Source organism: Trichechus manatus, unplaced genomic scaffold, assembly GCF_000243295.1.
Source record: "Trichechus manatus latirostris isolate Lorelei unplaced genomic scaffold, TriManLat1.0 scaffold00019, whole genome shotgun sequence".
NCBI classification, from domain to species: domain Eukaryota; kingdom Metazoa; phylum Chordata; class Mammalia; order Sirenia; family Trichechidae; genus Trichechus; species Trichechus manatus.
In genome coordinates this window covers 14,909,633-14,923,452 of record NW_004443955.1, presented here as the reverse complement: position 1 = coordinate 14,923,452, position 13,820 = coordinate 14,909,633, and positions in this window count along the sequence as shown.

Genomic DNA, 13,820 nt, shown 5'->3' with positions numbered 1-13,820 from the left:
TGGAGCTTTATCCTGAATCTGGATTTCTAGCCTACTGAACTGTGAGAGAATAAATTTCTCTTTGTTAAAGCCATCCACTGTGCTACCTCTGTTACAGCAGCACTAGAAGACCAAGACACCCTCCCAATAGGCATGTATCATTGTGCATGAGAAGCCCTGCTGGCACAGAGGTTAAGACTTATGGCTGCCAACCGAAAGGTCAGCAGTTCAAATCTACCAGCCACTCCGTGGAAACCCTATGGGGCAGTTCTACTCTGTCCTATAGGGTCGCTATGAGTCGGAATCGACTCAGCGGCAACAGGTTTGGTTTGCTGGGTTTTACTGTGCATAAAGTTAACTGCCCTAAGTTCAGGAGCGTGAATTTCATCTCCAAAGTGCACCAGGGAGACACCTGGTCCAGAGAAATGTTGTGGTTCTCTTGCCTTGCAAGAAGAGGAGTTGATTCCAGCAGATACCATGTAGAGGGCAACGGGAGGAGAGAGGAAGGAGCTCCAGCTGGGTCAACTGACTCACTGGGGTCCCACCAGCACACCTACAAGTCCACCCATGCCATGGACACTCTTCAGGGCTCTCAAGAGCACACTTGGCTACAGTGAGACAATGAGAAACGCTCCTTCTGACCATTAAATCCATAGCCTTGTCAGCCAGCCCTTAGGATACATCCTGTAGACACAGCAGGTAGAAGACTCAGCCTTCACAAGGCTTATCTCCACTTAGGACCAGCAGCGGAATTCCAAGAGGCCCAGCAAAGGGCAAACCAGGATGACTTTCCAGGGGAAGGGGCCTCCGGATCTGCCTGCCTATCACACCTGATTCACTCATGCTGCTCCAAGATGGCAGCTGTTTCAGCTGTCTCTTCTGCCTGAAAGAAAAGGGCTGTCGGAATTCCTCTCATGTTGCTTTTCTTTTTAAGCATGCATATCTACCAGAAAGAAATAAATCACAAGTCCTAGCACTTTTTCTTCCTGCGGTACTACTCAGTCTGAAGGACAAAACCCATGAAACATGATACTCTGGAAACAGGTCAAGTCCCAGGCTATATGAAGGACATAACACGTGACCTTCAACCTTCTTTACTTACTCAGTTATAGCAAGCAGAACCCTCGAGGACATTTTCCCAGGACAAACCTGCAAAGCTGAGTCTTGGCAGGTTTATCTACACTGCTAGGCTGCAGGATGGAAGCAGCAGCTCCTCTCAGGTAAGGCACTCAGTTATGGCTCATTCCATGGGGCAAATGTAACGATGTACAAACCACCAATGAAAGTGCTATCAGGAAACCAGGCACCAAGACCCAAAGAGACTCAATGACCCAGAGAACCAGTTCCACCCAAACAAGTCTAATGAGATTAGATACCAAGAGTCCACTCTCTTCACCAATTCATACGGTCCGGCAAGACTAAGAACTCAGACCCAGAGAAGAAAAAGCCTCATTGTGTGCCTTCCCCTGGGTCTAGCACATAAACAAATATAATCAAGGATCCCAGAGATACCCAAGTTCCAAGCAGATTCTCACTGTCTAGTACACAGGTGAGCCAAGAGGTCTGGAAAAACTTTTCATACTGGCTGCTGGATGCAACTGTGAACATTTCATTAACAAGCAAAAGAAATTACTGCTTTCTAACAACGCCCACTGGATCATTTAAGTCTCAGGAACCAAAAAGCGAAGCTAGCCAGAGTATTCAGAAAACAACAACAAACCTCCAAAAAGGGCAACCAAGAAACCAGAGGGAAGGAAGTCACACGTAGTATCGTTATTAAATAAAGATTTCCGGAGCTACTTAGTAATCGTCAACAAAAGGAAGCCATCAATCCAAAGATACAATGCAGGAAATGACAATTAACACCGAAGGCCAAGTGAGGAACAAAAGGCAGCTCAGGAGTCCTCCTCTAGCTAAGCTGCTGGTTTAGGTTACCGTGGGTTATGAGATTTTTTTTTCTTCTTTCATAATTATTTTTTTATAACAGCTTTATTGAGATAGGATTTATGTACCACACAAGTCGCCCATTTAGAGTGTACAGTGTGAGGGCTCCGAGTATACTCACAGACAAACATCACCACAAAAAGAAATCCCATATCCATTCTCAGTCACTCCCCATTTACCCCCAACCATTCCAGTCCTAGGCAACCTCTAAGCTACTTTCTGTCTCTGTCTCTATTCTAGACATTTCGTATAAATGGAGCCACACAGCACGTGGCCTTTGTGTCTGGCTTCTTTCACTCAGTATAAAGTTTTCAAGGTTCCTCCATGTTGTACATGTATCTGGACTTCATTCTTCTTTTTACCCGCCTTCATAAAGGTTGGCTTTCATGATCCACAGGTGGCAAAATTAACCCTGTAAGCCCTTCGCTTAATGTTTAGTGAAGTCAAAGGTCCATCAGTAAGAAGTTGGCAGAGACGCCCATTTGGACCCTAGAGTCCAGTCACATTCTGGATTTATTCTAAAGGAAGAAATGGACTTGAAAACTATATCAAATTGACTAAAGGCTACCATTCTTTTGATATCAAGGAAAAAAAGGAAAAAGAGCAATAATGGACTAATGGAAAAGTCGCCACGTCCGTGCCACTTTTCTGTGCTCTGTGTCTACAAGTTGTCTGCTCCACTGGCAGAGGGTAAAGTGTACCAACAGCCTTAATCTCCACAGAAAGGCCAGACAAATGAAGGTGTCAGTAAAGTGGGGTGGACTTATGATAGGTGGCATATGCATGTCTTAGGGCTCGAGTGCGGCGTTCAGCTTTGGAAGACGTGAGCTTTTTGACTTTTTTCCTCTAATTCTTTAATCCCGCAATAGCTAAAAACTGCATCTCCAGAGAAAGTGAGTGGAAAGGCAATGAACAAAGTCAGATATTATGGAAGGGTGGAAAGAGTATGACCTCCCACTCCTGTTACTATCGCTGCGTTCTTATAAAACAGATTATTCTTTAATTAAGAAAAACTATCCTAAGGTACTTTAAAGTTGTCCAACAGATTCTTTCTTCTAAACTCACATTCAAAGCCAGACAGATTTGGGAAAGGCACACAGCTTTTTTTTTTTTAAACTGTACTTTAGATGAAGGCTTACAGAGCAAATTAGTTTTATTAAACAATTAACACATATATTGTTTTGTGACACTGCCAACCCCACAACACGTCAACACTCTCCCTTCTCGACCTCGGGTTCCCCATGACCAGCTTTCCTGTCCTCTCCACAAAGGCAGACAAGTTTAAAGATCAAGGACAAGGGTGGTGAATACTCTGGGTGTCCAGGCAGGATCTACGCAGCTCTGGTGAGCTGTGGTGAGGTCAGCATGAGGTGGGTTTCTTTCACATGTAACACAGAATGTCTCACACACAACAGTCTCTCTTATACACAACTCACACCTCTCCTCCACCTTTCTTAGAGTCTTTCTCAGAAAAGAAAAGCCAGTTGCTGTCGATTTGACTCCGACTCATGGCGACCTCACGTGTGTCAGAGTGAACTGTGCCCCACGGGGTTTTCAATGACTGGTTTTTCAGAAGTAGATTGCCAGGCATTCCTTCCAAGGTGCCTTTGGGGGGACTTGAATTTCTAGCCTTTCCATCAGCAGCCAAGTGCATTTACTGTTTGTACCAACCAGGGACTCAGAAAAGAAGAGACAGATAACTGCAGAATGAGTGACCCTTGTGAAACTCTCCCCCCCAGCGCTCTGACCAACAGACATGAATACGTAAAGACACCAATCACTCAGTACTGCCTGTCACAGATGCTTAAATGGGCAGAGTGGAAAACATAATACTTTTCACACGCTTAAAAATTACTCCAAGTTATTTTAAATTTGGAACTGTTTGTATATTCCTTATAAGTTTATAAAACTCACACTGTCCCTCCATGACTAACTAAAGTGGAATTGAGAGAGTATTCTATATTTATAACTTGTCTGGTCGTTCGTGCTTACAGCCCGAGCTCGGCTCTGTTACTGTACACAGAGTTATGTGAGGTATTGTGGGCTCCTAAATGTTGCTGATTTCCTAACAAGGCAGGCCTGTATCCCATAGGGACAAACTGGGGGCTGTTTTGTTCCAGTGGAGGCCAAACACAGAGGGAGAGACCTCCAGCTTTGTGGCTTTGGCCAATCTCTTAGAACTGGTGTTTAGGGCCCATTTCTGGGCAATTCCCTGCCTGACTGGTGTTGACCAAAGTATCAATGCTCCTGACACATTGTCTATTGCACATATCTATTCAAAGCTCCATGCTCTACAGCTGTGGCTACACACATCACCTCATTTTTATTTGGGTAGAAATTGCTAGCCCAAAAGGTGCAATGCTTCAACACACCCATACAAAAATGCTTCTCCACACACACATTTACGTCAACTTAATTTACATGGGAGCCTCTGGGTGATGCAAATGGTTACTGTGCTCAGCTGCTAACTGAAAGGTTGGAGGGTCATGTCTTCCCAGAGGTGACTCAGAAGAAAGGTCTGGTGATCTACTTGCAAAAAATCAGCCATTGAAAACCCTATGGATCACGGTTCTACTCTGACGCATGAGAGGTTGCCATGAGTCAGAATCTACCAAACGGCAACTGAATATAATTTAAATGACTTCATGGAACATAAGCATGTGTAGGAAAACTCCTATTTATACAACAGCACACAATGATAACATTTTGTTACCAACAACAGAATTGTTTACCAGCCAACCGTGACAAATGTACAATAAACCTGCGAAGGTAGATCTTGACAGTACCTACGGAATTTAGATTTTATGTACACCTGTACACATATCTGCATCATGAACAGGAAGCCTCTTCACAGGTGCTGAATATGTGAACAAAAACAGCTCCCCCAAACTTGTCTCCTTAGGAAGGTACACACCTACCTATTCAATGACCTCACAGTTTTACAAAAACACTTTTGGAATCCCTCTTTTGAAAAAATGCTTCTAAATTCTTTGATACAGGCTCAAGAGTGGCAAATCTTTGTAAAAAGAAGGAAAAAATGGTCTGTAACCCCATTTTCCCGCGTTTGCTAATGTCCAAAGGGGAAAGAGGTATCACTTCTCAATTCTGTGGCCATGGGTGAGGTTAGATGCTTCTTTCCTGCCTTTCTTGGCCATGTACATTACCTCTTAACCGTCTCTGGTCCATTTTCTTCTCGGGATCTGAAATTGTGACTGTATATTTAAATTTGTTTGCACTCTTAAATGTAGTGTTGTAGCTTGAGAAAAAATGCTTTATAGGTTCCTTTCTTCTTCCTTTTTTTTTTTGTGGGGGAGAGGGTAATTAACCATACCCAAAGAGCCTGGCTCAGTCACCTTTGAAAGCCCGTTCTTTTATTACTTTCTAGTTTCTTCTCTCCTTTGCTCTTGTTACTTCCTGATGACACACTTTTGGACTTGTAAACATTTATTCTAGAGCATGTGTCATAATAGAACGCACATTATTCTTTCCCATTATCAAATCTGATTGCTCCATCTCCTGAAGTTAAAGCAATTTTACTACTGTGTAAAAACCACAAAAGATCAGTGAGACTTTTAAAGTACAGTAAACTCTGTTACCCAGGACAGCTGGGAGAACAGGGTGTCCCAGATAATCGCACACACTGGTTAACAGAATTATCACACAAACCTTATGAGAACTGGAACTGGACCACAGAACAGCTACACAAAACAATGCATGGAATTTGTATTTAATCTATCTGATGATTCAAATGTACCTCAGAAAAAACACACACGTGTAGAACCATCATCACTGGAATGTCTTTGTAAAGTTTATTATTTAAAAAAATAAAAAAAAAAACACTTTCCTGCCTATCCTGTAGAATCCTACTGGTTCATATTTTATTTTGCTTCACTTTGGTTTCTGTGGGTGGTGGAGGCGGTGGTAGCGGTGGGGCAATCCACTTGATAAGAACATATCAACCTTGCCAGGATATGTTAAAAGTGCTAAACATCCTATCTTGGCACTACCAATCGAACCACGCTAGAAACGACCATTTCCTCATTTTCACCTAGCGGAAAAACACCCCAACTCTATACTTTGCAAAAGCTGACTAAAGGATTTCAAAGTTTAAGACTCTTCCCCACACCACCCTTTCCCGCCCCCGATAGTTGAGGTATAAGCTCTCTGGGTGGCGCCAACGGTTGAGCACTCAACTGCTAGCTGAAAGGTTGGCAGTTTGAACTCACCCAGAGGTACCTCGGAAGACAGGCCTGGTGATCTGTTTCTGACAGGTCACAGCCTTGAAAATTCTACGGAGCAGTTGTATTCTGCACACACAGGGTCGCCACAAGTTGACTTGACTGCAACTAATGACAACACCAACAATAGCTGAGGTATTGATTAATTGTTGTAACTGACAGGTATAAACCCACTGCTGTGGAGTAGATTCAGCCTCACAGTGACCTCACAGGGTTTCTAAGGCTGTAAATTTCTACAAAAGCAGACTGCCACATCTTTTTCCCGTGCAGCCACTGGTGGTTTCAAACCACCGATCTTTTGGTTAATCCAGTTAGCAGCTGATCACTTTAACCACTGTGCCACCAGGGCTCTTCAAAATGACAGGTAGAGTTGGGTTTAACTGAACACCTGAAGAGCCAACAAAGGCATCAGACATATAAAGTGGCAGCTGAAAGTGTGTGTTTCATTTATAAATGCACAGATCCTCAGTAGCTGTCAGATCCAGAACTCTGGAGATGGGCTCATGGGCGGGCACCTTCTGCTTTTTCAAGTTAATTAGGAAACATTTGAGAGTTAGTTTTTATTTGATCTCCGAACCATCAAAAATCTAGTATGATTTTCTGATTTTAGGTTTCTCCCAGAGCATTATCCAAGTTATAAGGTGAATTATATTGCTGCAGGCCTGCCCAATGTTACTTGGAAATTGAAGCAAAATATGACAGAGCTACTGTTCCCTCTGAGAAGTAGAGTGGAAAGTTCAAGGGCTTTCCTATCAGGTCCATGTGGTGTGAAGTCTGTCACCACTCCTCAGTCATCCTGAAACCCTGCAAATTATCTAGTCCCTCTGTGCCAACTGAAGGCGGGACTGCACAGGGGGCCCCAACATGGTCCTGGGAAATGTGGGAGGGTTTCTTTTCCTTCCAGTTTGAGCAGCCCTGCAGCCCTCACCCCACCCCATATTTTACTTAACTGCCGCCCAAACATTACCTGATAGATGCTACAGCCTGATTTTCTGGGTTCAAAGGAATATGCTTTGAGAGACAAGAACTTGACACTCGGGAATAACTATAAAAAAAAATTAGCAGGAGCAGCTATAGAAGACAAAGCATAAATGAGACCCCAAACTTGGAAACCATGTCCACAGATCATGCTTTCATTCCATCCTTGGCTTGAAGACAGAAGTAATTTGCACAAAAACTGCATAAATATAAAATGGGGTCCAAGAGCACTCAAGCTCCAACGATCATGCCCACGAACCACATGGCTGACATACCATGAGAATGTGTAAGGTTTAGTTGCTAAATGAAGGCATCAGGGGACAGCAACTTTTAGAACACATGGCTGTGCTTCCCAAATCAACTTCTTAACGCTCTCCCTGAACGTGGTACGACAAAAGTCAGCCAGGTCACTTTAAGAAAGGGGCGGGGGCGGGGGAGGACCCCAAGCATAAATCTCTTCTTTGAAAATTTTATCCAAAATCCTAACCTTGAATAAACTGAAAACAAGCATCTGAAAACTTTCACATAGTATTTTTTTTTCTTTTGCAAAACAATAAGCTATGTAGCAATTTCCTTGAAACTCAACTTTTCGGTCAAAACAACTTGTCTCCAGCACTCACGGTGCATCCTCATCCAGCACACGGGCCTGGGAGGCCTGGGCGCGGAAACCACGGCACTGCACGCTGGCGCGCAGCGTCTCTCAGGATGTGTTTGCATTTTGCTCACAGAGAGAACACGTACTGGCAAGTGACAAAAAAAGAACACGTTTTGCAAACAATCAGAGTGACCTGAAACCCAGGGTAAAGGCTGAAGTCAGCGTTTGTGCACGGCAGCCCCGGGCAGACTACGCAGCGCTTGTTAAGCAGAGTGCTCTGAAAGAGGCAAGGCTTCTTGGTCCCCGTTTCACCCAGCGGGACTTTCATCTAAGGCCCCGGACGCAGAGGGGGCTGCACACCCACCCCTAGTTGGGGTTGCTTTATTCTGCCTTGCTCCGCCGCTGAGCGCGGCCCATCTTTGAAACGAGACGAATGCTCAAAGAATGGAGGCACCAGGTTCTGGAGCGACAAGCAACCTCAGTGCTCGGCAGCCGGTGCAGTGCCTTCAGCTGACCGACAGAGTGAGCCAGCGAGTTGACTCTAAATCACACCACTGGCAAAGGCACTGGGCCGAGCACCCAGGTCTCCAGCCTCACAGTCCAGTGCTCTTGTCACACTATCACGTCCCCCACCCTTCTCTGCTCCCTGGCAAAGAGCTGCATTTCCCAACTTTAATGCACACGATCTCTTTCAATAAGCAACTCACATAGCCCCCTTTAATGCTGTTGGAAATTTTGAAATGGATTTATTTTTCCATTTTCCAATTCAGAAACTGCCTATTAAATGCATTTTTCCCCAACTGCATTTACCACCACCACCCACCCCCATACTTCTGGTCTAAGGGAACACAGGCTAAACTTTTCCCCCAAGTCCACTCTCTCCTGTTCCTCAGACGGCAAGACCTTATCTTCCTAAACTAGCGTTCTCAGCCCACGGGAGCCCTGGCAGGGGCACAGAAGATATATTTTGAACCTGTTACTTCCATCTTCCTGCCCTCCTACATCACATGCCCACAATTCCTCCCCCCCTCAACTGCCCCCATCCTTTCAAATTTCTAAAAGCCAGCAGAGGAAGTGCCCCAAGGCTCTTAATAAGCTCAGTCATGCTCCAAATATCCGTTTCACCCACAAGGTATTGTAGACAGCAATTCCTACGGAGCCGTACTTAGGGAAAAGATTTTCTTCCTCCGAGACTCAATACTTGGAATTCCTGAAAACATCATTCTTATTAATTTGTATTAACATACCAGCGAACCTGCAACAGTCTAGGGGTTCAAAAGATACCCTCTGCGATATCTAGCACCCACCTACACACGTGGTACCAACAGTGATGAAGAAATCGCTCTTCATGTTACTGTGACCACATAGGGTACATATTGCAATTCTCCTTGCCCTGGGACCTGCCACAGGAACTCTCCACCACCTACATAGAAAACCCACTGCCAGAAAAAACAAACTGTAAACGCTTTATAGTAAATTAGCCAGGTATTTAAAAAAAAAAAAAAAAAGCAGTATTCCAATCCAGTATTTTCAAATTCTGGGTCACTTTCAAGTCTTCTGGTGCTTACAAGAGCAGAGGTTCAGTGGGCGTGTGTCTTTGGTCCTGCGTAGGCTGTTTTGCATTTTAGATGCATACAAACCAAAGGCTGCCAAGTTGACCCCGACTCCTGGCAACCCCATATGTGTCAAAATAGAACCGTACTCCACAGAGTTTTCAATGGCGGATTTTTTTGGAACCAGATCGCCAGACCTTGCTTCTAAAACACCTCTGGGCAGACTCACACCTTCAACCTTTTGGTTAGCAGTCCAGTGCGTTAACCGTTTGCACCACCCAGGGACTCCAGGTGCATACAAACAGTCTGCAAATTAGCACACAGCAAAAGCAGCCAAGAGAAAGAAGCCAGTGATCTTGTTTCCTTTAATCTGGGGTTTCCCACCTCTATCTTTACACTGGATGACGACGGATGTCAAGAATACAAACCTATTTATTTAGGGATAATTCTTTAACTTGGTCTTAAACTTACTGGAGACATTTTTGAAACAAGTTTATCAATAAGAACCCAAACACAGAAAGAACAGGAAAAAATGGAAACCATCACTGTGTCTCACGTTACGTGTAACTTATGTCCGTATGTCTTTGTGAGACGCTCTATTTTAGAAGTCTACCAGCCCTCTAGCATTGTTACTGCCTCTCCCACGGGGCAGTCTTACCTTCTGGGTGCACGTCCCTTGGCGTGGCCCCTCACAGTCCTGGCTTGCCCTCAGTAAGGAGGGACACGAGGGCACGTGGGAGCATTCTTTCGCACATAAATAGTGTCAAAAATATATTAAAAAGCAAACAAAACTACCAGCCCAGAGCTATGCTGGCAGAATTTAAAGCAACAATTTAGAAGCAGCCTACGCCCATTTATGTGCCAGCCTGGCTACATTTTTAAGGGGCCAAGTCATGTCTGTCTGTCTGTCTGTCTACGTTTTCACAACTGGTTTTCGGGAGACTCAATGTTTAGGATTTTAAGATGCTTAAGTTCATTTTCCATTTAGGAGACACAGCATGGGAGAGCAGGTAGTTTTAAGACCAGAGAAGAATTTGGGCTGTGGGGTCAGGCAAAAGGAAGTTTATATGCCAGTTTTGTCACTCGTTGACTGCTGGATAGCAAAGAAACTCAGCGTCCTCAGTACACGTATATGATAAATAATACCGCCTGTGCTACTGGTGCAAGCTTAAATGTGGCAGCGCACATAAATTCATTGAGTAAATCTCCTGGCATATGGTAGGTGCTCTGTAAACGTGAGCTACCAATGGTGGTTCCGTGGCAGAATTCTCCCCTTCCACACGGAAAACATGGGTTCGATTCCCAGCCGACGCAGCTTGTATTGCTATGATGCTGAGCAGGTTTCAGCGGGTGTTTCCAGACTAAGATGGAGTAGAAAGAAAGGCCGGGAGATCTACTTCCAAAACTCAGCCAATGAAAATCCTATGGATCAAAATAGCCTGTATTATAACTGATCATGGGGATGGCGTCGGACCAGGCAGTGTTTTATTCCATTGTGTACGGGTTGCCATGAGTTGGGGGCCAACTCCAAAGCAGCTAAAAACAACAATAGCAGCAACAGGCTGGACTTAAGGTCCTGGGGTTCCAGCCCTGGCTCTGTCAACTCTGTTTGCTTAGCTGAGATGTAAATGGCATAGAGAGACCAGCAGTCCACTCTGTGACCTGTGATCTCTAATCCCTTCCCCAGGGGCCTAATGGGTCCGAATGTACTGGGAAGGCGTAAAGGGCAGTCCGAGGGCTGTATCTTTCATCAGCTTCATATATTAGATCTACACAAGATTTCACTTTGGGGGTAAGGTTATGTGGCTAAGAAAAAAAAGAAAACCAAAAGACAGAATTCTAAAATATTTTAAATTCCATCTCTGCTCAAACAAATCAAAATGTTACAAATTTCAGATTAACTTGGCTTTCTAGTCTAGTTTTTCAGTGCTGTTCTTAAATCCACTTGCTGTTAAATAATCTTTATTTTGCGCATGGTGGTCACTAACTTAGCCAAAACAATAGCATTTGAAGTTTCCCTGCAGGTCAGCTACTATTTTGAAGGGCCCCCAAGACACAGGTAGAGACTGGGGGGGTTGCTGAAGCTGTGGGTAGCTTACGCTCTCCAAAGCCTTCCAAGAAAGCTTTCACAGGCATAGAAGCTAAACCTCAGGAAGTAAGCGCCTTTCAGACAAGGAAAAGAATCTTCTGTTCCAAAAGACTTCACTTGGCGATTCAGAAAGAAAAAAACAAAACAAAACAAACAACTCCCAGTACAATTTGCTCCTAAATAACTTTATTCGACTTTTAGTGGATTACATGAAGACTTTCCTTCCATAGCAAAGAAATACATGAACTCCTTCCTCTCTGCTAATGAAAAGTCCCTACAACCAGTAAGGACAGGTGAAGAAGGGTCTCCTTGTTGTTAGTTACTGGGCTGAGATGGAGGGAGTGGGGGTAAATACTGTGGTGATGTCAAAATTTGGGAAAGACGCTCCTCAGTGCTCAAATAAATGGGCAGTGCTAAATAATTCTATTCAGAGGGCTCTTAACTAGTTGCTGCTGACAGGTTTAGGCAGAGGTACTCAAAATCAGGAGTTCCACAGGAGCTTGTTTGAGGGCTGAGTAAAAATATCTGCTATTAAGATCTCCCAGGTCAAAGGAATCCACTCTCTTCCAGGATCCAGGGGCCAGACCTCTGAGTTGCACCCAAGAACATGTGCAGGCTGTTTGGGGAAAAAAAACAAAACAAAACACTGGCTTTGTCCACAGGCAGCCATGGCTGGCTCCTCCTTGTGGAGATGGGAAGGATGGGCAGCTGGCCGGAAAACTGTCGGACCGTACCCCTGCACCTCTGCCATCTAGAACCCTCTGCTTTTGCTTCACAGAAATAATCCCTGATGCCAGTGCCTGGGTGCACTCCTCCTCCTGACCCCATCACTCACGGCCTCGGTGACAGGAGGAAGGATGTCCAGAGTGTGCAGATCACCCTCCTACCACTTCTCCCTCCGGGCCTGTAGCAAGTTGGATGCATTCACTCATCCACTCTATTCCCTGGTGCAGGCCCTACCTAGGTGCTGGGATGCAGCAGGGAATTTGTACTCCAGGGTTTGGAGAGGCTGCAGAGGGACGACATGGTAGAGATAACTCTACTGAACTTCACACGCACGCACGCACACACACCTCTCGCCCATCTGGCCACAGCTCTAACCACACTGGCTCCTTTCCCCTTCCTGAAGGAGGCAAATCCTTTGCCGACTCTGGACCTTCACACCTGCTGTTTGTTCCCTCTGCCCGGCCTATGCCTCCTCCTGCTCAGACCTGCCTCCTCAGCCTGCAGTGCTGAGCCCGCCTGTCCTCAACTCTGAGAGGCCTCTCCTGACCAGCCTTGGGGTAGGTGCCATTCCTGCTACCCTACCGTTTTATATCACGGCATTGTCTCCATCGCCTTCAAAGCACTGACCACAGTTATCCTTGAGGACTCGTGTTTAGTGCCCCTCTCTGTCTTCCACTAGGCTGGACGCAGTGCTGGGGTAGGACGCCTATTTGTCTTTCAGACCTGTGTTCCCAGAACCTGGCCTATGGCAGGTGCTCAGGGTATATTAGTTCAAGGCGTTCAAGGACTCAATGATATGCACGTATGCTTCCTATTAAAACTGCAAGCTTCTTGAGGGCATTCCTTACATTATTTGCCTCCCAGCTCCTTCCACAGAGTCTTACACACAGGTATGTTGTTGGTGCTAGCAGCCACTGAGTCATTCTCTGAGTCATGCTGACCCTATGCACCATGAGATCGGACCATTGTCATCCACAGAGTTTTCACTGGCTGACTTTTCAGTAGTAGGTTACGAGTCCTTTTTCCCCAATTCATCTTAGTCTGAAAGCTCTGGTGAAACCTGTTTAGCATCGTAGCAACACACAAGCCTTCAGTGACACAGGGGTGATGACTGCACTCGAGGTGCACTGGCTGGGAATCGAACCTGGGTGTCCTGTATGGAGGGTGTGAATTCTACTGCTGAACCACCACGTCCCGCAGAGAGGCTGGGGGCTTCGAACCACCCACCTTTCGGTTAGCAGTCGAGAGCTTAACCATTGGGCCACCAGGGCTCCTCACACATAAGTGTAAGTTCAGGTGTTAACTTAACCCTTGGCTATTACTTATGCAAACTGGGCAAAAGCAAAGCCCTTTTTGTTTTGGCTGCCAAGAACCCCAGAGAAACCAGATTCTAGGAAGAAAAATTTCTCTGTGGTGTGGTGTGATCATCTTGCTAACTCTAACATTAATTCCTATTTCACTCATGTTTCTTTTGCAAAGCGACCTCAAATTCTCTTTGGAATTAGGCAACACATAAACGTAAAACAAATAACAAAGAAACAAAAGAGAGTTTTCTACAGAATTAAGTAATTTTCTATACTTTGAAAGTGAACTTTTATTAAATGAATAGCTGATGACAAAAGTAATATGGAAAATTACACTCCCTAACCCCTCCTAAAAAAGGAAAAAAGGGACAAAAGTCAGAGAAGCCACTTTTAGATGACGAAGAATGAAGCGAA